We start from the raw sequence: 21,696 nt of genomic DNA on the forward strand, positions 1-21,696 counted from the left end.
AGCTATTTTAAAATTTAATTCTTTAGAAACGTGAGTTAATTTCATTAATAGCTGTTCAGATTCATCTTTAAAAGTATACATGCAATACAAACTCCTAATTAAGCAAACTAATGTTGCTGTGCTATCACTAGATATTTTTTATGGCTCAGTTACAGCAGTCAAAAACCTCCACTGGCAGGATGTAACAGCAACAACAAAAACCCTACATAGCAAAAACATTCTGTGATTTTAATAGGTTGCCATGGAAATATTTTTCCTTCAGTAATATCAAAGTAGCTTCACACACCCAAGCAGAAGATTGGTTGCTCAGTCATAATTTGATTCACTTTCAGAAGCTTTCTCCATTTACAGGATGATAACAAGCTAAGACCCTTAGTAAACAACAAAAAAACCCTGTTCCAAGGTAGTATAAATAAATAAAAAAATCTAAATTGACAACATGGAAGATAAAACAGATAAAGAGGTAAGTTACATCCCAGAAAAATGGAATTTCATCAGTCAGAGAAGTTCTGCAGTTTGGTAGAAATCTATTAAGTTCACAAAAGAGAATTTCTCAGCTCAGTACAAAATGTGCATTTCAAGGTTAGGTTCTCAAAAACATCTAAGAGGGCAAAATGGAATATCAGATAACATACCTTGGCATGAATCATTTCTTTGACTGTAAGTACTTCAGCAATGCTCAGGTACACGCAGAAGGTTTAGAAAGCAATAGAAAAACAAGCCCACTTCAGCATGATTACAGTTTCACAGGATACAACAGATGATAGTTCAAAGATGGAGAGATGTGACAGCAATTAAATGTATCAGCCTCAGAGTCCAGAGACTTGGATTCAATTTGCAGCACTTCTATAGACATCCTCAGGCATACGACATCTATACCCATACATCTCTGCTCCCTCTCAGAAAAATGGCAATGAACAGCATCTTCCTATTTCAGGAGGAACAGTGTGAGAATAATTACAAGAATGTGAGGCATTCAGACATAATAATAGCAGGAATAAACACGTCCCTAGAACAGGCAGAAGAGTTAGTGCTGTACTTGTATGTACATAGCTCCTTTCCCTTCCTATACCTCTAAACAACTAAGCATGTTTCAGAGAGACACTGTGTCTCAAAATTGGGCACAATTCCACATTGTCCAAGTTTCCAACATCACCTTAATTCATTTTGGCAGTTTCACTACAGAAGAATATATCCCAAACTCACAGACAACTATTTCCGAGATGGCTGAAGTGGTTAGAGAACCAGGTGTTTTCCATGTCCCTCTCCCAGTATTTGCTACCCCCAAAGAGACTGTGGTCTCTCAGGACTGGATACATCTTCTCTTCCATCATCCCTGTAAAAAGCATAGTGACTTCCACCACAGTCAGGGACCGTTACTGCTTGCCTTGGTTTTGGCTGGGATAGCTAATTTTTCTTCTCACTAGCTAGAATAGTGCTGTGTTTTGGATTCAGTATGGGATTTGGTATGAGAAGAATGTTGATAATACACTGATGTTTTCAGCTGTTGCTAAGAAATCAAGGACTTCTCAGCTTCCCAGGCCCTGCCAGTGTGCAGGTGCTCAAGTAGCTGGGAGGGAGCACAGCCAGAGCAACGGACCCAAAGTGGCCAATGGAATATTCCATACCGTACAACATCACACTTGGTGTGTAGATGAGGGTTGGCTGGGAAGCTGGTGCTCTCGCTTCCAGGATCAAGGTTTCGGAATCTTCTCTGGGATCACTAGCCGGGAATGGGCTGGGCATCAGTCAGCGGGTGGTGAGCAACTGCATTGTGCATTACTTGTTTGTATTTTGTATTATTATTATTATATTTCAATTATTGAATTGTGTTTATCTCAACTGATAAGTCTCCTTACCTTTATTCCTCCAATTCTCTTCCCCGTTCCCTGGGCAGGGGAGGGTGAGTGGCTGCATAGTGTTTGGCTGCCGGCTGGGTTTAAAGCACGACACTGCTTCAGCTATCGCAGCTATATTTGCTCTTCAAAAATATAGGCCCTGTCTTCTTTGGGCTAATCTGAACATGATATAGCAAGCACAGCTGCCCTTACTGCTGACAGATGCCAAGGAAACTTTGTCACCCCAAAGTGGTACTCATTTTATGTATTGTCCCTTTAGTCAATCTGCAAGCTTATGGGAGTGCATATTTAATACCTATTAAAATCTTCTAGGAGTTACCCAACAGGAACAAGGTCAAATTCCTTCGCAAGTATCCTTATATAAGCAGGTTGTTTGTTTAATTAAGTCAGGGGTCCGGAAAGGGCAGGTGCTTCAAGCTAGCACTGCCCAACTACCTAATCTAAAACCACAGCAGTGAGGTGAGTGTCAACATAGAGCACTCAGGAGGAAAGCAAACAAAAGGAAACCCTACATCAACCACAGCAATTATTTTTTTTTTTTACTTTGTCTATAGGGCATTCATTATATTTTACATCGATTTGAAACTCAGAATTTATACTTGGTTTTTAGGTGTTGCTGGGATAAAAATCTCAAGGGCTTATCATCCATGAACATCTCTATGCACTGACAGTTCTAGCAGGAGTTAAAGGAAGGATAAAGGACGAAAGAAGGGAAAAAAGTGCAGAAGACATTAATCTACAGAAAATCCCATGAGACAAGGTCAGTACACTGGTCACTGTCTGTCTGGGGTGAGAAATTCAATAAAGGCAGAGGATAGAAAATCTCCTGATGAATCTTTGTAACATCTTTCATTTCTGTAACAACTTTTATGGCTGGCAAGGTAAAACACTCTGTGATAAGCAGCTCTTGAAAGTCCCAGACAACTGCAGCTGCCAGCCTCAGAATAACCAGAGATAGCTTGCTGCCTTGAAACGTCTACCAAAATTTGGCAATTCCACAAGATTTTCATAGCAAAGCCCCAACTGCACAGAATTAATATCTTAACACAAATTGTTTCTTTGTATCATGATACTCTCAGAAGTCCCCATCACATTTGGGGACAATTTTATTCTGTCACTATGGCTACATAGGTGAAGAGTAGTTATCCTTCCTTAACGTCACATGCAAAGAGTGTAACCTGTTTGTGGATTTTAAAAACCTTTTGCTACCACTTTCTTCCACACAGAGCTCAAAGAGCCTATGTTTCTTCAGCCCCATCAAACCAGGAAATTCAACAAACATTCGTTATCGGAAGTAGAATTTGAACAACATAGTTTATTCCTAACCATTGCAATTCCTAAAACAGTATCTTGATGTATCTTCTAGGAACAGGCAGCCATAAAAAAACAAAAGATCTGGTGGCCTGAAGTACAGATTCACAGTTAGTGCACTGACATACTTTCCCCCCCCCTCCTATTTCAAATTGGTGGGATGGGAAGCCTCAATTAGGAAACAAATAAAAAAGACAGAATTCACTAGTCTGACCTAATCAACAAAACCTCTGAAATTAAATGAAGCCATGATGTCACATCTGCCCCTGAAAAACAGGCTGTTTTCTATGGGACTGGTTACCAATTTCTTGGTTGGCCTTAATTTCACACCACCAAACATCATCACATAAATTTTTTGCATTGATGCATCTAACACTGTCAAGAGTTTGGAACACCATGAACTGAACTAATTCTGTACTGAAGTCCTGAAGAAAACAAAAAGATGTCAAAGGCTGCATGCTCGCAAAACTTTCAGATTAAAACTTTGGCAGCAACCTCTGTGGCCCCGTATAAAAAGCTCATAGAAGAGTCTTAAAATTAATTTGACTTAATTCATTCTGTGATGTCCACAAATTAAATATTCTTATTAAATATTAAATGAATCCTACGACGAGAAAAAACTCCTTTATAAGTTAACACACCGTATTTTGTTTCCCCCATAGTTTAAGCACCCCTAATTAGTATCTTATAAGCACCAACTGTTTAACTGTTTGTACACACCACAGTTAAACGTATGGAACCAGTCAGCTTTAATTTGCCCAATGCCTCAAATTATGTGTTCATTTAACTTGAAGGTGTACAATGTGCAAGAACCTTGTTTCTCGCTCTCTGTTTGCTTTCTTGGGGTTTTTTTGCCTTGAATCTTTCCATTTTATGTGGAGCCATTCTAGAACTAAATAAATATACTGAGTTAAATAAATCTGACTCAGAAAAACTTTAAAAGGGATCTTCAGGGAAATAAAAAAATATGAAAGTACTTAATAAAAAGGCACTGAGGTGAGACTTGCATGACCTTCAGACTCTCTCCTGTCATAAATACATCAAAAACTGTAACCTGACATTGCCAAGGCAGGTAACAAGTTGTGACAACCAGTTGGCAACTATGCATAATGTTACACTATTCTAAAGCACGGGCCTATTTATATTCATCTTGTCTTTACCCAGTGCAGCTCATCAGATTGTTTTATCTGCAGATTGAAAAAAAAAAAAAAAAATCTACCTATGGAATTTCATTAAATCCAGGCTTTCTAAATTGCAGGCTAGCATTGTAGCTACTGGAATCACCCTTCTTGGATCGCACTGATTTTAAAGGAATATTTAAAACCCAACACAGAAGCCCAAACTAGCTGTGAACAGGCCGGTCTGCTGGTATAGCTCAGGGCAAGGCTGGACCTCCAGAGGCAGGAATGGCCCCGTCAGGACAGCAGCCTGCGGAGGAGGGGGTCTGGGGAGCCCAGGGGCCAGCAGCACCACACAGCCACTCTCCTTTGGCGCCAGAGGTGCACAGCCAGCCTGGGCAGCCCATCACCCCTACGCTGCATGCTACAGGCAAAGCCTAAATTGCACTCATGGTATGATTTCTGAATGCCTAGAACAATGAGGCCTGGTCCTGTTAAGGCTTCGATCTACCACTGAGACAATTGTAATATAAAATCCTGATAATTAAAAAGGCAGACTGATTTACACCCAGCATAACACATTCTTAACTATGTGGACTAAAATTTATTTTACACTTGATCTCAAGAGAGCTGGACACTATTTAAAGAATTTTAAAATATGTTAATTACAGCATATCAGCTGCTTCTAGTTCATCTTTGTTTTGTAGGGTTTTATCCTTCTTAAAAACAACATGCACATTCAAATGCTAGCATATGGTATTGGCTTGAAGAACAGCTGCCCTTCTGGATCTCCGATGGGTAAGAGATGACATGCAAAACACTAAAACCACCTTAAGAGAGGCTCAGGTTATCTGTGAAACAGTTCATACTTCAAGCTTTTTGTCCCATTTTGGACCTAAGACAAAGCCTTTAAAAATCAAAAAATTCCATAATCTTTACATTACAAATTCCTTCTAAATTGCAGCATTTAAAACCTTTCTTTTTCCTTCCATTTTTATTATTTTTCCTGCTAGTAAGACACAGTGTTACCCAAACTGCTAACCAAAACCATTTTAGAATGAATTTGAAGCAGTTAAGTTTAAGCATACACTTCCTTTAAAAACTAAGCTCTTGGGGTTTTTTTGGGTTTTTTTCTTTGAAAGCAAGAAATGAGGTTTTGTCATTTCCACAATTTTTTCTACCTTCTGTGCTTTCACGCAAAATCCAATTATTTAGGGTAGCATTCAGCAGACTTGCACAAGGAATTAGCAGAAGACCCGACTACATTTAATTATCACCAGAATATTATTACAAAACTTTGCACTAAGGTAGGTTTCAGTCTCACAGAAGCTTTTAGGAAGAAAAGCAAGAAACTACAGAGAACAGAAGACCCTCTGCAACACTGGGACTTGTCTTCCTCTTCTTACCAGACAACACCATACTATATAGAAATGGAGAGAAATACTCTGTTTTCCTACTGATAATCTTAATTCAACACTTCCCTAGAACAACAGATCATGATGAACCTCATAGTTGCAACCAATACAAGCGAGAAACATCAAATCCATGCTGTGCCCAGAAAACTACACTACATACCATTCCCCAAGCTACAAACAATGATGCTATCATGCATTCAAGGCAGAAGAAATTCAATTCAAAAGTCAACTCCAGGCTAAGTGTACCTTTTAAAATACATCCTGGCCTTCATCAAGTCCAAGAAGGAGGGGATAAACTCTTAGTCAAGTTTGTTGATTTGGTGTGTGTTTTTCCCCCTTAAATTGTGATCAACTTAAAAATCTCAGGCAAAATTCTAAAAGATATCACAGTAAAACTATTGATTTGATTCAGTAAATGTACTAGGAATAAAGCAAGCTCCTAGTATTCATTTTTCTCCATTTTATTGTACAAATACACTTGCATGTGGATATTTTTCTTTCTTTCTTCCTCTCAGCTGCACAAGTAAATAAAAATATAGAAACACTGCACTGGAATTCTCTCTCAAGATGATTATTTCATAAAAATGTTTTTCAAAGTTTACCTTGGACTTTTTTCAAGGGAATAAATGCGTTTTTCCCCAAGGTGAATGACTAACATTTGCCCTCTCCCTCTTAACTGGCACACGGGGATAAGCTGAACTCATCACTTCCACTGTCATAATAAATTTTAACTATGTTCTGCACACACATTAATTTTTTTATTCTTACATGACTGAGAAGAGAAAACCTGTAAGAAGAAGGAAAATACTACATGTTCATAGTAATCTGGAATATACAAAATAAACCACCCAGGCTTTTCTGTATTCATAAAAACTAAACAGTGACTGCTTCAGCCATAGCTTTCCAAAAATTACTCAAGGAACAGGCTACAGATTGGTGTGGAAAAACAACAGAGTCAGAGTGGAACTAATTTCTATTAAAATGCGTAGTGGAGCAGGTTATACTAGTCTCACTCATGCAGACTACTACTTTACTGACCAAGTCAGTAGGACTGCTGGAGCCACTAGGATTAAAGAAAGAGTAAAGTACTGTGCAATTCAGAAAAGAAAATATTTTGTCTGAAAAACTTCCAGGTCCAATACAAGGAAAATAAATTGAAATAAGTAACTTTTAGTAGGTTAATCTAATGTAGCATACGTTTTCCAGATCAGAAAAATCAAACATGCAAATCTTGGATGTTTATATTCTGGAGAGTCATTATGGGAAATTCTATGTGTGGAAGACAAAATGGATATACAGAATGAGCATTTCCATTAATTAAATTCCATTCTCAATAAAACCCGTTTATTAAACCCCCTGAGCACCTAAAACTCAGTGAAACTTGGGGGTAGACACCTTTGACTTGGAATACTTATTCTGAACTGTACAGAAGCACTTCTGGAGTAAATCTGCAGAGCAAAAAGCTGACACTGCTGACTTTGTACCTTAAGGCAAAAAATAAAGACAGCTGAAGAATCAGTAGTTTGAATCATTCCATTAGAAGGAAAATGTTCAAGGAACTGAGGCCATTAGCATAAGCTTAATGGAATTAAGATATTAACAGAGTAAATGGCAATCCAGCTCTTCTGTAAGTTATATTGCAGTTCTGAGTAAACACCATCTTAGGCAGATGGAGACATAAGGGTCAGTGTTTCAGGGATTTCAGAGGCAGTGGGAGGAAGGAAAGAGTTTTTCATTTAAACACACATTATAAATTGGTGATTCCTGGAGAGAGATGTATTAATAATTAAACAGAGCTTCTGGGTTGAAAAACCAATCAATAATATACATTAAGTTCAGACATTCCTTGAAAAATCGGTAAACGTGGGTTTCAGAGGTTATGTATTCACACATAAGGATTTCTATTTACATCCTTTATTGTCATTACTGTATCAAATTCCTTATTGTCATTCCTATATCAAATCAATGCTAAACTCAAGACTTTTTAAACTGTAGTTCCTTACAGTGTTATGTTTAAAGTCTATAGTCATTCACAAAATATTCCTAAGTTACCTACCAGAATTTTCTTTATTGTTCCTCTAGTCAAAGATTTAAGGGTTTGTTTTGGTTTGGGGTTTTTTTGTGACCTACATGTAAAGAATTTAATGGAAGTGAAATTTTAAAAGAAAAACAATTGCCTTCTGTCATTTAAGTTGCTAGGTAATTCTTACTGTGGCATAAATTAAATTGGGGTTTACTGTGATAAGTATAAACTTACCCTAAAGAACAGAAATTCTTGTTCACGTGTAGTACTACTATAGTTCTTAATAGCTTTGTTGCTTTTACAGTTGCCTTTTCAGACTTAATTTGAGGAAGTTCTCCTAACATGATGTAAAACCTTTGCTCTAGCACTAAATTAAATTACAAGAAATCATAGAAAGTATATGTTTGATAAAGCAACTATACTGTAGTCAGCAAATGAAATAAGATTTTTCAGAAGTTTCAGTCATTGTCAAGACAATTCATAGCTCTACAAAAGCTTGCTGGCTGAAATTTTGCCAATGTAAGAGAAAGTAGCAGAGTTGGCAACACCAGAAGCTGATGGACTATCAGAGTTTCCCTTGCTATGCCAGACTTCACAATTACTGGTTTTTTTCCCTGAACAGGATATGCTAACACTACACTGCAAACATGCCTGCTTAACTGCTTTGAAATAGCACTAATCTCAAAAAGGTGGAATAAACCTACCTCTGTACCATAAAAAGCTGCTCTCAAAAAGAAACACAGCACCTTTCTTGAAAATCCTTATTCCTTATTTACTAATTTAAAAGTGTAAGGTAGTATCGCTTGTGCAAGGCAAAGCAAGAAAAGGAACTTCATCCAACCTAGTGACAGAAAAGAGTAACAGAAGGGCCCCAGTCTCAATAGCCAGTCTCAGTGCCTATACACAAAACTGTCACAAGGTCAACTGGCATTTTACCAAAGCCGTTAGCATATAATTTGACCTGAAGCAAGAAGAGATAAATACGGCCCTCTGACAAAGAAAATTCCTAAAAAAAAGCAGGGAAAGAATTTCCATTGTCGAAGCAAAAAAATGCACTTATTAAAAATGTAACAACGCTTATCTTCCTGCTGCAAACATTCTTTTAGCAATTCTATTCATTGCAGAGGGCCCCAAACAGTGTCATGTTTTTGTGCTTCATTTCATAAAAATATTCATACACAGGCTGATTATGATGTATCCCAAACACAATTTGCCACGTAAATATAATGACTGATTGGATTTGACAAGCCTCCTTCTAGAACAGTAAACACTGAAGCTTTTGTTTAGGGATATTAATCAGCTCAGCAAGCCAAATGTGTCACCTGTGCCAGAATGAAAGAAAAATCATCCCCACCTGCTGGTAGAACAACAACCAGTAATATCAAAAGGAGGCAGGACCATTAATTGAGAGAATTAATCCAGATTCCAGCTATTCAAAGTGGCAGGCTTTCACCAGACACTCATCTTTCCTGTAACTGATCACTCTATTAGCAATAATGATCCTGCTCTAATGGCTGTGGACATCCAAACTGAAATCTGGAATAGTCTTCTGCAAACTAAGAACTGCAAATACAGCTATACGTTATAATTCCCCTCCAGACTGGTCCAGGTGCCTGCATTCTCACCTTAATACAGAGTGAAAACAATGCTGACTACACGGAACATACCTTTATGTTCTATAAAGCTGACCTTAATTTGAGAATAATTAGAAAACACAGATGTCAGGGAATAGTACATCAAATTTTTTAACTGCAGCTTGGCCTTATTGACATTCTCACCTTCCTCTGCCAGTGGCAAAGAATATTAGTGAAGATCCATTCTCAAGTTCAGGTTCCTGTAGAACAGCAAATTATTATGTACAAGTCAACTGGCTAACTTAAATGGTGAAGCAGTGCTCTGAAGTATGCCAAAATGTTGTCCTCAGCTATAAAGTGCTAATTTATTATAGGAAGGTATCATACATCCTGAGCAAACAGGAAAAATCTTCAGACGTTGAAAGAAATTACTCTCCATGAATTCACACATTGAAACTTTTATCTATCATGCCCACCTAGGACCACAATGCAAGGCTTCGCAAGCCACAAAGTAATTGTTATAGTAGCTGTTCTACCTTCTAAAGTGATAAATTTACACATTCCTACAGCAAAACAAATCCTTTGTGAAGTATTCTGCAGATGACTGTACAATGTATCTGAAGATTTTTTCCAAACTAGGTCTTCAAGTTTCACATCTGTTAAATGTATGTTCTAACATGGCTATTACATATATACATTCACACATACAAACATTCATGAATGCTTCACAATAGTTTCTGCACAGAATGATTCTTTTCATTTTCTACATCGTACCTACTACTCAGAAAACCTACTTCCCTCCAGATTGTATGTGCACATACCAATACATACACTAAAAATCTCTAGCATGACTACCAAATACCAGTGAGATTCTGCAGTAGGTGTGTCACAGCCTAAAGCCAGCATGGCCACACAGAGAATCAAGTAATTTGAAGGTCATCAGTCCAGAGGAACAACATATGTTTTGACATTTCCAAGCTTAGAATAATTAAGCCCAAAACCCATCAATAGCTGACTAATGCTCCCAAGCTCTGCAAGTATGCACATACAGTCTGGCAACTTCCCATAGAGATTTCACTTATTTTTACATTCTCAGCCTTAAAATAGGACAGTGGGCTCCTGAAACTAAGACTAGAGTGGTGAAGCTTAAAGTTTCACTGTCCCACTCAGAGATGCTGGATTCCAACAACTGCTGTACTTCCTACTCATGACCTCTAAAAGACCATATGATCCCTTCATCGTCAAAGGAAATCCTGAAGCTACAGAAAATGGACAATCAGCTAGGAAGATAATCTGCACAATGTATGAAGATAGCAGAGTACACTTTCTGTCTCATTTATTAATACTGCTACTAATTTTGCTGTGTCCCAGTTTTTTGGCCATCTGCAATCAGAATTCAGTTTAGCTGATAAAAAAGCAGATGTGCTGCAGTACAAACCAGGAAGTTGCAGTCATATTAGGAGAATGAACAGTCCCTTTTCTGCACAGGAATTTTTTTCAAGAAGCTTAGAAAGGACTTGGGACACAATTAAATAAATCAGATCACTGAGCACAAGAACTAATAATGCCAGTTTTCCTTTTAATTTACTTCTGGGGTTATGCAAGTCCTTTTGAAAATTTTCCAGTGTTTAGAAAATTACTGGGGGCAGGCGGGTGTTCTTTTCCATGCGCATTCTCTGATGACAATTATTAATAAGTGGAGTTTCTCAGCTGGCACAAGGAGAGTACCTACAGAGTCTCCCTCTATTACCTGTGGGAGACTCATATGGATATAATGATTTCCAAAATTTTCAATCTCTGATTCCCATCAATTTAACTACTAGATTCCAAAGTTACTAGAAAGGTAGTGTGATGAACAAAACATTGCTTTCTTATTAATTCACATTCAGAAGTAAAAGATGTGAAGTTGGTATTTGATTCTTCCTTTTAAGGCCAGTGTTTCTAATGATTTTAAACAATTACATAATAATCAAATTTTACTGTGTGAACTCCTCAGAATTTGTATTAGTTGGTCTTTTACCTCTAGTTCTCTTAATGGGAATAGCTACATAGCATGGCAACACAGTACATTTACAACTTTCAAATCTGAGATAAAAAGATTCTATCTGAAATCAGCAAACCAGCAAGTACTGAACGTGAACTGGCCATGGGCAGACACACCTCCACTGACACAACGGAATTATAACATACTGCTGACACAAATTCTGAATTTGTCCTAGAAAACAACAGTATTTAGTACAACTAACAGCCCTTGTGCTCTAGAGAAGCACAACCATGTAGATTTAATCACTACTGAGTCACAGTTCAGGCACCTGCTGAGGCAGAAGTAGTACACAGTCAGGCTAATGGTGTGCTAGCTACGCTACTGATAGCCACTGGCTCCACAGATAAAAAGCCCACCTTCTGTGATAGGTAAATCACTCCTCTCCTATTGGAATGACACCTCTACTCCTGAATGACTTAGTCCAAGACAAACCAAACATCTGTCTGTAAACAGAAAGTTCGTAGTTGTGTTACTAAATAGTAGGACAGCAATGGAATCTAATATTCCATGGTATCACCGTTGTCCAAGGAAGCATCAACATCCTTACAGTAATTTTAAAATCTGTTTATTTTAAAAAAATATTATGGACTGTACACAAATAAATGTATATACACATGTATACACACATGTACATATGACATAGAAGAAAAGTACTGCAAATGGTATAACTACTAGAGTGTGTCTCATCTGAATTGTAACACCAGTAACACATGTGGAAAAATTCTGAGGGATGGCTTAAGCAATTTGAGAGAATTTTTTTTTTTCCCTCAGAAAGGTAACATGAATTAAAGGAGGTTAAACAGTTGAGGCTTCAAAGTCACTTATGGAAAAAATTTTCAAAACATATATATCTAAGATACCCATAGAAATGGGATTTACAAGTTTTTCAAAAACATTATACTGAAAGTCTGCTTCTCTGACAGTCATGAGTTTTGTCATCATTTCTAAATTGAAGGTTTTTACTCACGCTGTCTACTGATTTGACTGGACTTTTTGTGTCAGGTAAAAGGCAGTGCTAAAACATGTCAAGGCAATCAAAAGTCCATTTAAAATGTATATATAAACAAACTCCTTCAAGAAGCTGCATACACCAAACAACTGGGAAAACAACTTGCATTCAGACCCCGGAGTATTTGTTGCAAGGTCTATGTGGGGCTTCAAGACTGAGACATTCAAAGAATGGCATTCTTCAGGAAGCAGAAAGAACAGGCTGCTTCCAGACTTCTGGAAAATGAGTTACAACAAGGATATAAGGAGACTAACCTTACCTTCAAACACACAGGAAACAGGAGTTTTAAATTTTTAATTAAAACTACAAATAATGCAAATTCTGAGCTTAATTTGCACAACTGGAAAGAACCATACACACACAAGCCAGAACTATTTTGATGATACACACAAGTCCACTCTCTGCAAAGGTACATAGGGGAGAGGGGCAACTGCATTAACTGGCACACAAAGGCTCCAAACAAGCCCATGTCCCCCTGTCCTTCTCTCCCTTTTTAGAATACAATGGAGTTTCCTTGTTAAGCAGCACACTATTACTCTGCCTAAGTAAGACCTAATAAGAGGGGGCAGACATTTATGTTACAAAGGCTTCAGAGTATTTAGACATTTTGCCTGTGAGAGAACCTACCAAAAAAGACCCTATCTATACATATGGCCTGTTTGTTCTATACAGAGAAACTGAACTGAATAGTGACTTGGCTATCTTGGAAGAAGGAAAACTCACAAATTTGAAGGTAATTCTAAAGAAAGAAAATATGTTGAAGTAGAATTAACCTGAACACAAGTTTCACAGGAAGACATTCTATTAGAAGTCAACACTGCATCAAGATCACTGTTCCTTTGATGAGATTCTTTAACAGAAGCCTCCAGCATCATGGAGGAAGTCTGCCACCACTTGCAAGGGTTAACCATTTCTGGGTTGTTCTTTTTTTATTAAAGTGGATTGAGTTGATGGGAAAAAATGAATTTTCATTCCCACTTAAGCTATTTGACATTTTAAGTGCTCATTGAAATCTGGCTGATAGTTTAACATACTTTTTTAGCAGCCACCTAGTATTTTTTCAAAAATCTCTTTTGTTTAATCTTTCTTCACAGAGATAAGCAGCATGGGAACTCCTACACATTTATAAGAGACATCCCACGACTGAACTTACCTTTTCCCAACCACTTTTATCCAGATTCCCAAAGTCAACTAGCTGAAAACTCCTAACATTACAATACAGGTCCACAATGTTTAAAGAGTAGGGTTAACACAGATGTAAAAGTAACACTCCTAGAAAACAAAGTAAGACATCAGCAGAGTTTGGCAAAACGCAAAAAAAAAAAAAAAAAAAAATTAAAAAATTGGAAGTTATCATGCTCTTCACTGGGCCATAAGCACGTCTTGCCATATGGCACTGCTGCAGTGCTTTAAACTATGTAAATTTTCATCCGAATTCTAACTGCTTGACTGCAACCTTGGTTGTATCTCTAGTTAACCCATTTAATTTACATTTTGGTTTTGGAGCTGCTAAGGCAAGTTGTAACAAAAACATTGCTAGACATGAGATATCTTTAAAACAGATATCTCTCACAGTGCTGAGAAAAGTTACGGGGCCAAAACACCATGCCCAGGTCTCAATTTTCCTAAAGGTAAATATCATGACTGATGCTTTCATTTGTCCACTTAAGGACAATATACCACCTCCCCTTAGGAAGTTTGAACTGAAAGAAGTGAAATTTAAATGTGTAAGTTTCTTCAGCCAGGGCCTTCTACTTTGGGTGTTATTCACACTGCCTGAGGTGACTGCACATTCCTGACACAGCAGGAAAGGTGGAGTTGTGCCAACAGCATTAAGGCTATGCCAGAGTTGGTGAAGAGGCCAACAGTTTACCTCAAGAGGGCTAATTCCCATATTGCTGCTTTCACTGTTCTCTGGTGTGAACTGAGAATGACTCAAGCATGTATTTATACAGGTGTGCAGTTCAGTGAGAAGAAACACCCTACAAAGAGCTTTTGTTTATCTTACTTCTCTAGAAGCAACAAAAACTTATGGTTTATCATGTTTGAGTCTTGAGAAAATTATTGACCTTACTACACTTCAGGTACTGAAGAAGGGCATGAATATGACTTCATAGAATCACCTTTTTTTTTAATCTAAAAGACACAGCTACTCATTCTGATGAAATTAGTCAGATTCCTCTTGAGTTTATTTTAAATTCAGTGAAAAGGGTATTTTTTCCACCTTGTGTTGAATTGGCCCTTGTAGGTAAATTGCTTGAATAAACCCTGCTTGTTGGATGATAATTTAATGAGCTTGGGGAATTTTGCCAGTTCCAGGTGTCGAGAAGCTGGGAGAAAATAACATCTGTTCTCATCAAATAGCAAAAAGGCAAATTCAAAGTCACTCTTATTAAACTTGTAGCATGAACATTAAAAACGATTTTTTAAAAAGTACAAATGTGTGCTTTTTATTAGCTTATTGTAGCAAAGCTAAGCGGCTACATCCTACATTGTTATTTTATCATTTTTTTCTGTCATACCTTGCACTGTCACCATTTGTCATTGTTGGCTAAAACTCTCACATTCTCTGCACCATGTTCACCGTAAAAACAGCCAGACAATTACATGGCTGTACACTGACATACAAGAACAGCCTGGCTTGCTAGGTGCTAGATAAGCACAAGTTTTAAAAACAGACGGACAGCAGAGAACACGCTGCGAAGGATTTGCCATTGCCTGTAATTTAACACAGCAATTTTACATAACCCCTTTAATAACCACATTATCTTTTATACTTGTGGATACTTTGATTCTTCCTTCCCATCCCCTTCTTTATGCTTCAGACCCAATTGCTTAGATGGTGATATGAGAAAAGTAACTCCACAGATGCTAGGCAAGTAAGAGACACCCTTCTTGATCCCAACCAGTCCTGTGGGTATCCAGGGCAGAATTCTGAGGCAACGGGGGACTGAGGAAATGACTTACTGCTTTTTATACTGTTCTGCGCAGATCATTCTGCTCAGTTCCAAGCCCCACAGTATCTCAGATGTATGAATTACTGCAGCGTAGCAATGACAGAAATTTATGAGTCCAACACAGGAAAACATTTAGAGCAAGAACCTTTGAGTACATTCACACTTACTGAGAACTCAGTCCAGAGACCCTCTGTTATGTGGAAAGAACGTAATCCAAAATAATATCTATCAGTATTTTAAGGCTTCTAATGTAAGGAAAAATTTCAAGACAGAACAGCCCCTACCAGGACTTCCTTGTTCTCACTTTCACATAAAGATGTCATAACTTTTTAGTAGCAGAAAGGGTGCAAATGCACAGTACCTGCATAGATGGCTTTACTATTTAAAGTTTGTCTTAACTGGACAGTTAAAAGGATAATTCAATTGCTGGAGAAGCAAATATCTAGAATTATCTTCCATTGAATTTGCGCCAACACGCACATTATGGAGAAATCCTTCCCTCCCCGTATCTTCTTTCCCTAGGGCAGCCAATCGACTTTTTATGGAAGTTACATGGCATTCTTACCTGGCAAAACCAGCCACAAAAGCTGTTACATGCACATGATGTTTGACTTAATCTGCCAAAAAACCCTCTATTGTTGTCCCAACACTGCAAACATACTGGGAGTTCTTATTCATATAAGCATGTTCATAACTTCAGCATAGCCTAAAAGCTGCCCACACAAAGATAATAACAAAGTGTAATCAGAAAATCATTGGTGAGTATAACAAAGTATAATTTAAAAAAAAAAAAAATTCCTCTCCATGATCTGCCAGTTTTGTGTTTTCCACCTCACTGTATTAACAAAACTTGGGGGGATGGGGATTACTCTGTAATCTAACACTTAGTTCCACAGAGCTAGCAACTGCGATCAGCACGTTTTACTGTGGGCAGCCGCACAAAGAGTACCTTGGGCTGAACAGCTGATAATCCATCAATTCCTGTATAACTGATACAGGTGGTAAACAGCCAGCCACATGGGACAGCATTTGTAAGGACATTTTTACACTACATCACCTGGTACCTGTGTGGTTTTTTTACACAGTCAACATCTCTTTCTCCACAGTATGCAGAAAATACCAGTATTTGACCAGGTACTGCAACCTTTCACCAGACTATAACCAAAGCTTTTGTTTTCCTCTTCATCTCAGAACACAAATAGTTGGGGTTTTTTAATGTTAATTTTCAGGAATGTTGCCAATCCATTTTTAGCAGATGGCTTGCTATTTAATGTCTCTAGGCAAGGCAGAAAAGCTTTAATCAATAGAATCAAAAGGAATGTTGAGAAATTACATGCAATTTTACAAAATCAAAGGCATTTCCTACATATTGTCAAGCCGACAAAAGTGTATTGACATGTTGTTACTGCAAGGAGCCAAGGAATGTTTCACACATTACAACATGAAATTTCCTTTTACGTGTCTTCAAGTCTCCAGGCTTCCTGATCACATGGAATTTACTCTTTATAAATTTAAAAATTCTCCAATAGCAGCTTATTTCTCAATTATGAAAAAAGAATCCAGGGCTGAACGATTAAAAAAATCTACCCTCAAGAGCTAGAAGCTGCAAGATAAAAAGCTTTAGCTTTGCTTACTTCTTCAAATGAGAAATCAATAGCGTGGCTCCCCATTCACTCTGTGACCCAGTGTTCTACCTGGTTCTACAGCAGTCGATCATCCTGAAAACAGCCTCCACTAATAACTGATGAAATGTTCCAACCTCACTTTAGCCATCAGCTATTACTCAATTACTGCAGAGAGCGCTAACAACTGTCTGAAAATCTGATTCTAACACACTTCAGGCAATACTTCTGTCCTTCGCATTTTCAGACTGCAGGAGTCTCTTCCTGTTGCCACCATACTGAGGTACTATGCAAACATCCTCCCATTTGCTCTAATCAAGTTTTGTTTCAGTACTTGTATCACCATTTACAGACTTGTTCATGTCAGCCCATATCAGGCAATGGTGAAAACCCTTCCTGCCTTCAAGACAAGACATATGGATCTGTAGCGTAACCATTAAAAACACATACATACATTTATACATAGATATATAATTATTATATAGAGAATATTTTATGTATATTAAATATTTGTATATATAGTTCCATATTCATTTGAACACAGTTTTTCTCAATACTTAAATGAAAATAGAGAAGTAGAACTAGCACTATGAAGGTGCTTTTAAACTATTTTCATGTAAGAAAGACATAACTGTGCTGAAAAACTCATGTCTGTTGATAGAATTGCATTTATATGAAGTATAACAATAAATCAGTTAGATTAAAATGTTTCTATACCAGAAGCATTCCTGTTACAATGCCTGCGTTTAGAGAAATGAGAGCTGCAAGGGGGAATGATCTATCCAAATGCACGTCTTCTGTCATCATTTTGCTACTGCTTTTTCTGGCCTTGCTGCTTTTAGTGCATAAATTCACTAGTCTTCCTGGCGTTATGTATGGCTGGATATATCCCTTTGGAACTTGTGGGGTTTTTTTTATTGTTGGTTTGCTTGGTTTATGTCTAACAGTTTGAAATTAATTTTAAACTTATATGGCTTTACAACCATGTGAAAATATTAGCTAAACACAAGCTTAAAATACCTCATTCAATTACATCTATTTAATGATGTCATAATCCTTTATGGCTGACATCATGTTGTAAAGTCACAGAGCACTAACTCTACTGCCTCTTGAAAAACCAGGATCAAAACAACAATACATGATTATATATTGGAGACCAACAGTGATATAATTTTGGTGCCAAGACCAGTATCTTGCTTATGATATTCTGACTGTATGAAAGCTAAGTATTTCTTACTTCATTAAAGATACTACACGTTTTAAAAGGTCTATATAAACTAAATTAAACAGATTTAAGTCTTCCATTTTGAATGCTAGATTTGGTTTTAAATAACAAGTAAATATTTGTAATAAACTACTAGATGTGAAACTGGCTTTGAGAGCGACAAGAAAGCAAAAGGCTTTCAAAATAGAATCAGAAACGGTGTGTCACTTCTTTCCACTCCATGGAAACTCAATAGCACTAGTTTCACCAGCTACTGGAAGCTCAATAGTTTCCACTCAGTAACTGTACTTTCATATTAACTAAAAAGGAATAAAACATTCAGGTAGTCCTATGCAGCCTTCAGCTTTTTCTATACTTCTTTCCTCCCTGACCTTCCTCATCCTTCAAACTGTTACACATGAAGTGAACATGTCTTCTAAACGGAAATACCATAGCAATTACAGCATGCTATTCCCCCACCCTTTGCTTGAGAAACTTAAAATATTCCTGTTAGCACAAGTAGAAGAGGGAAATGCTGGCATCATGTGATCATACAATATACAGCTGGTAAAATTATAAATACCTCAGAGAAAAACAAACAGAACAAGGTTATTTTAAAAACTATTCTGTGCATTCTTCTGAAAGCCTTATTTATTCTGTGCACAGAGAAATCCCAGAAGGCGTTGTCTCTAACTGTAACTTTATTGCAATGATAATTCTGTAATGTACAGACTCACTGAGTCTGCTGTGCTGGAAAAGTTTATCTGACAGTTTTTCTCTTACCTACGACATACCAAACCTTCTTGCAAAGCCTCCAGCAAGTCATGACTTGATGCAGAAAGAAAAGCTTCAAAGGAATTTGAATCCACCATGAAAACAGGGACAGGTAATTCACTGCATTAGTTGGATGATTCATGAAACAGATCTCTAGCTAGATCCAGATTACACATGGGCAAGTAACACAATCTAAAAATCTCTATTATCTCCCTAAAATGAATACGAGAATGACCATTTGTCTATGAAGAAAAATACAGAAATACTATCTCTTCTATTCTTCAGAAAGCTGCTTATAGAAATCCTCTTTTCTCAGAGATCACCTGTGACAGCTCTAACAAAAGGAAAATTCAACCACTCATTTAAAGTAAGGGGTTTGATGTAGGAGGGAGGAAATGGCAAAACCCAAACTACAACACGATTTCCGCATTCCCACTGACATTACTGACACAAGGTCACTGAGATCATGAATTTTCAAGATACGAGCAGAGAATTAGGCAATTATGCGGTATTTAAGACGTGCTAATTATAACATGCATGTTGGAAGAGATATCTAATCTCATACTTCAGAGCTCATGTCAGTCTCAGATTCATATCAGCGAGGCCAAGATCTACAGTGGGAGAACAGACAAGGCTACTACATGACACTGTGATGTTTGCCTACTGCAGGATTCACACACTCTCTCTGGGCTGTTACTAACGGAGAAGACTTGACTTTCTGTCTGATTCATCTGAGCAGCTCCAGCAGTGAGTCAAACCTGCCACCAACAGTCTGTATAAATTTGGCCATATCAGTTCTCTGTATCTCTCTCCTCTGCCCAGCTCCTGTAGATCTTATCCATGGAGACCAAGATCTCTGAGTCAAGGGTTCCATTACACCTTTGTACAGGACTGATCACAAGACAGCTGGGATTTCAGCTAGCTGTCACACTGTTACTGTCATAGAAATACTAAATTTTAAAAATTATATAATTTAAGTAGAGAATACAGTAAGAATCCATTAAAGATGTGAGAAGACACATTCTGGCATTTTAAAGGCAGAGAATTTCAGGGTAGCAACTTTTTTTTTTATAATATGGAGATGGAAGATCAGAGTTCAGAATATTCTCATTTGTTCATTTTCAAAGCCAAGTAGGTGCTGGAGAGCTGTAATAATTACAGTCATGGTTTTGGCTCCTAAAGATCTCTGCTTTTGCCTCAGGAAACTCAGGGTATCATGTTAAAAATAGCACCTTGGTTACAAAACACCACTTGAGCTGAGAAAATTTATGAAGAAAACGGAAACAATGTTGGTACACAGAGAACACATCTGCTCTGCACAACTGCAGTCAGAATAGATTTAATGGTAACAGGAGCATGAAGGCAGAATTAAGTTTCAGGTACCTGGCAATTTCAGTGTATCTGTCCACACTGTCCCACCCAACAGCCTGTTACTGACCTATTTCTCAAGTGAACAAAACAAGGAAGTGACTTAGGGAACAAAACAAGGAAGACTAGAAGATATTTTTAAATAAAAAAAGGGAAATTAAAAGGAAAATAATATAGCAGACAAATAAAAAAGAATTCACCTCAGAGGAGGCATGACAAGATACAAAGTTAGTTTTCACTTTTGCTTTAGACAGAAAATTAATTTAAGTAGTTTTGCTAGTTGTGGACCAGTAAATTACTTCACTAATTATCGGCAGTCACACAATATCTGCTCTGGACTCAGGGACAACCCCAAGACATCACAGCAAGTCCAGGCTCCAATCTCTGGGCCAAGCATAGCTAACAACATGATCTTATGGCTGCAATAAATGAGGACAGCCAAAGGTGGTCAGCTAAAGATGATTCATGTCCCCTTATGTCCCTTGCCACACTCCATAGATTAACAGTTGATGATCAAGCTCCTGGGCTGTTCTAATGGCAATCAGGGACTCCCCATCATCCTCGGGAAGGCAGCTAAGCCATCTTCACAACTGTCACTGCCACTCAAGATCTGAGCCCAATAGTCACTTTTTAAAATCACCATAGATTTTTATGTATCATGTCTCCAACATTCAGATGGATAATATTAGCTTATCCCATCATACTGCAGCATATGCATGCTTTCATAGGATAATGTTGATGCCAAGACCTTTCTGTTGAACACAGAATTAAACTAAACTGCTTCTGTACAATGTTAGGTAGAGGCAGGCAACAATTTCAACCTTTTGGCCCTAGAGACAATGGAGAAACCACACAGCCCATGTCAGGCTCAGTGATAAACAAGTGTTTGTAGTCTCTTTTTATAATATAATGGAAAGCCTCATTATTTTGCACACATGCTCTTGCAGGTCCAGATCCTGTACTACTGGATGCAGAGTACCAGACTCTTTCAGAAACACTCAGCTCATGCAAGAGAAAAAAATAAACTACAGTAGTCACAAACAATACACTGGAATGTGATTTTAGAGTTTTGTCCTGTTCCTTAAACAGAAGGTAAGTATCATTAGCATATAGGAGCCAAAACTCTTGACTTCAATGTACAGTAACACTCTTGCATTTGTTTCAGAAATATGGACAATGTACCCTGGGTACAGATACAGCCATCTTTTTCTGACCCAGTAAACAAGAACAGACATATCCCATCATTCAGCAGCCTCAGCACCAGGCTCCTCTGAGCAAAGGCTCTTCTGACTTCTAGGCCCTGAGAGAAGTCACACCTCCCACTGCTCTCTTTGCCTGCCCTTGTATGCACAACAGTTAACTGGCAGATCACAATCCACCCCAGGCCACGGTATGCCCAAGGGGAACTGTTTTTACAT

General features: G+C 37.8%; 1 protein-coding gene and 1 long non-coding RNA gene across 7 annotated transcripts in view; one reads left to right on the top strand and one right to left on the bottom strand.

Annotated features, from left to right (window-relative positions):
- GALNT18 (polypeptide N-acetylgalactosaminyltransferase 18) overlaps positions 1–21,696 on the bottom strand; it is a 298,611-nt gene that overhangs the window by 269,897 nt on the left and 7,018 nt on the right. The window lies entirely within an intron of this gene.
- On the top strand, positions 1,648–21,312 carry LOC141930932 (uncharacterized). The gene is made up of 3 exons (XR_012625442.1): positions 1,648–1,759; positions 2,470–2,619; positions 21,226–21,312. It is a non-coding gene; the product is annotated as an uncharacterized LOC141930932 (long non-coding RNA).

This window comes from Strix aluco, chromosome 16 (genome assembly GCF_031877795.1).
Source record: "Strix aluco isolate bStrAlu1 chromosome 16, bStrAlu1.hap1, whole genome shotgun sequence".
NCBI classification, from domain to species: Eukaryota; Metazoa; Chordata; class Aves; order Strigiformes; family Strigidae; genus Strix; species Strix aluco.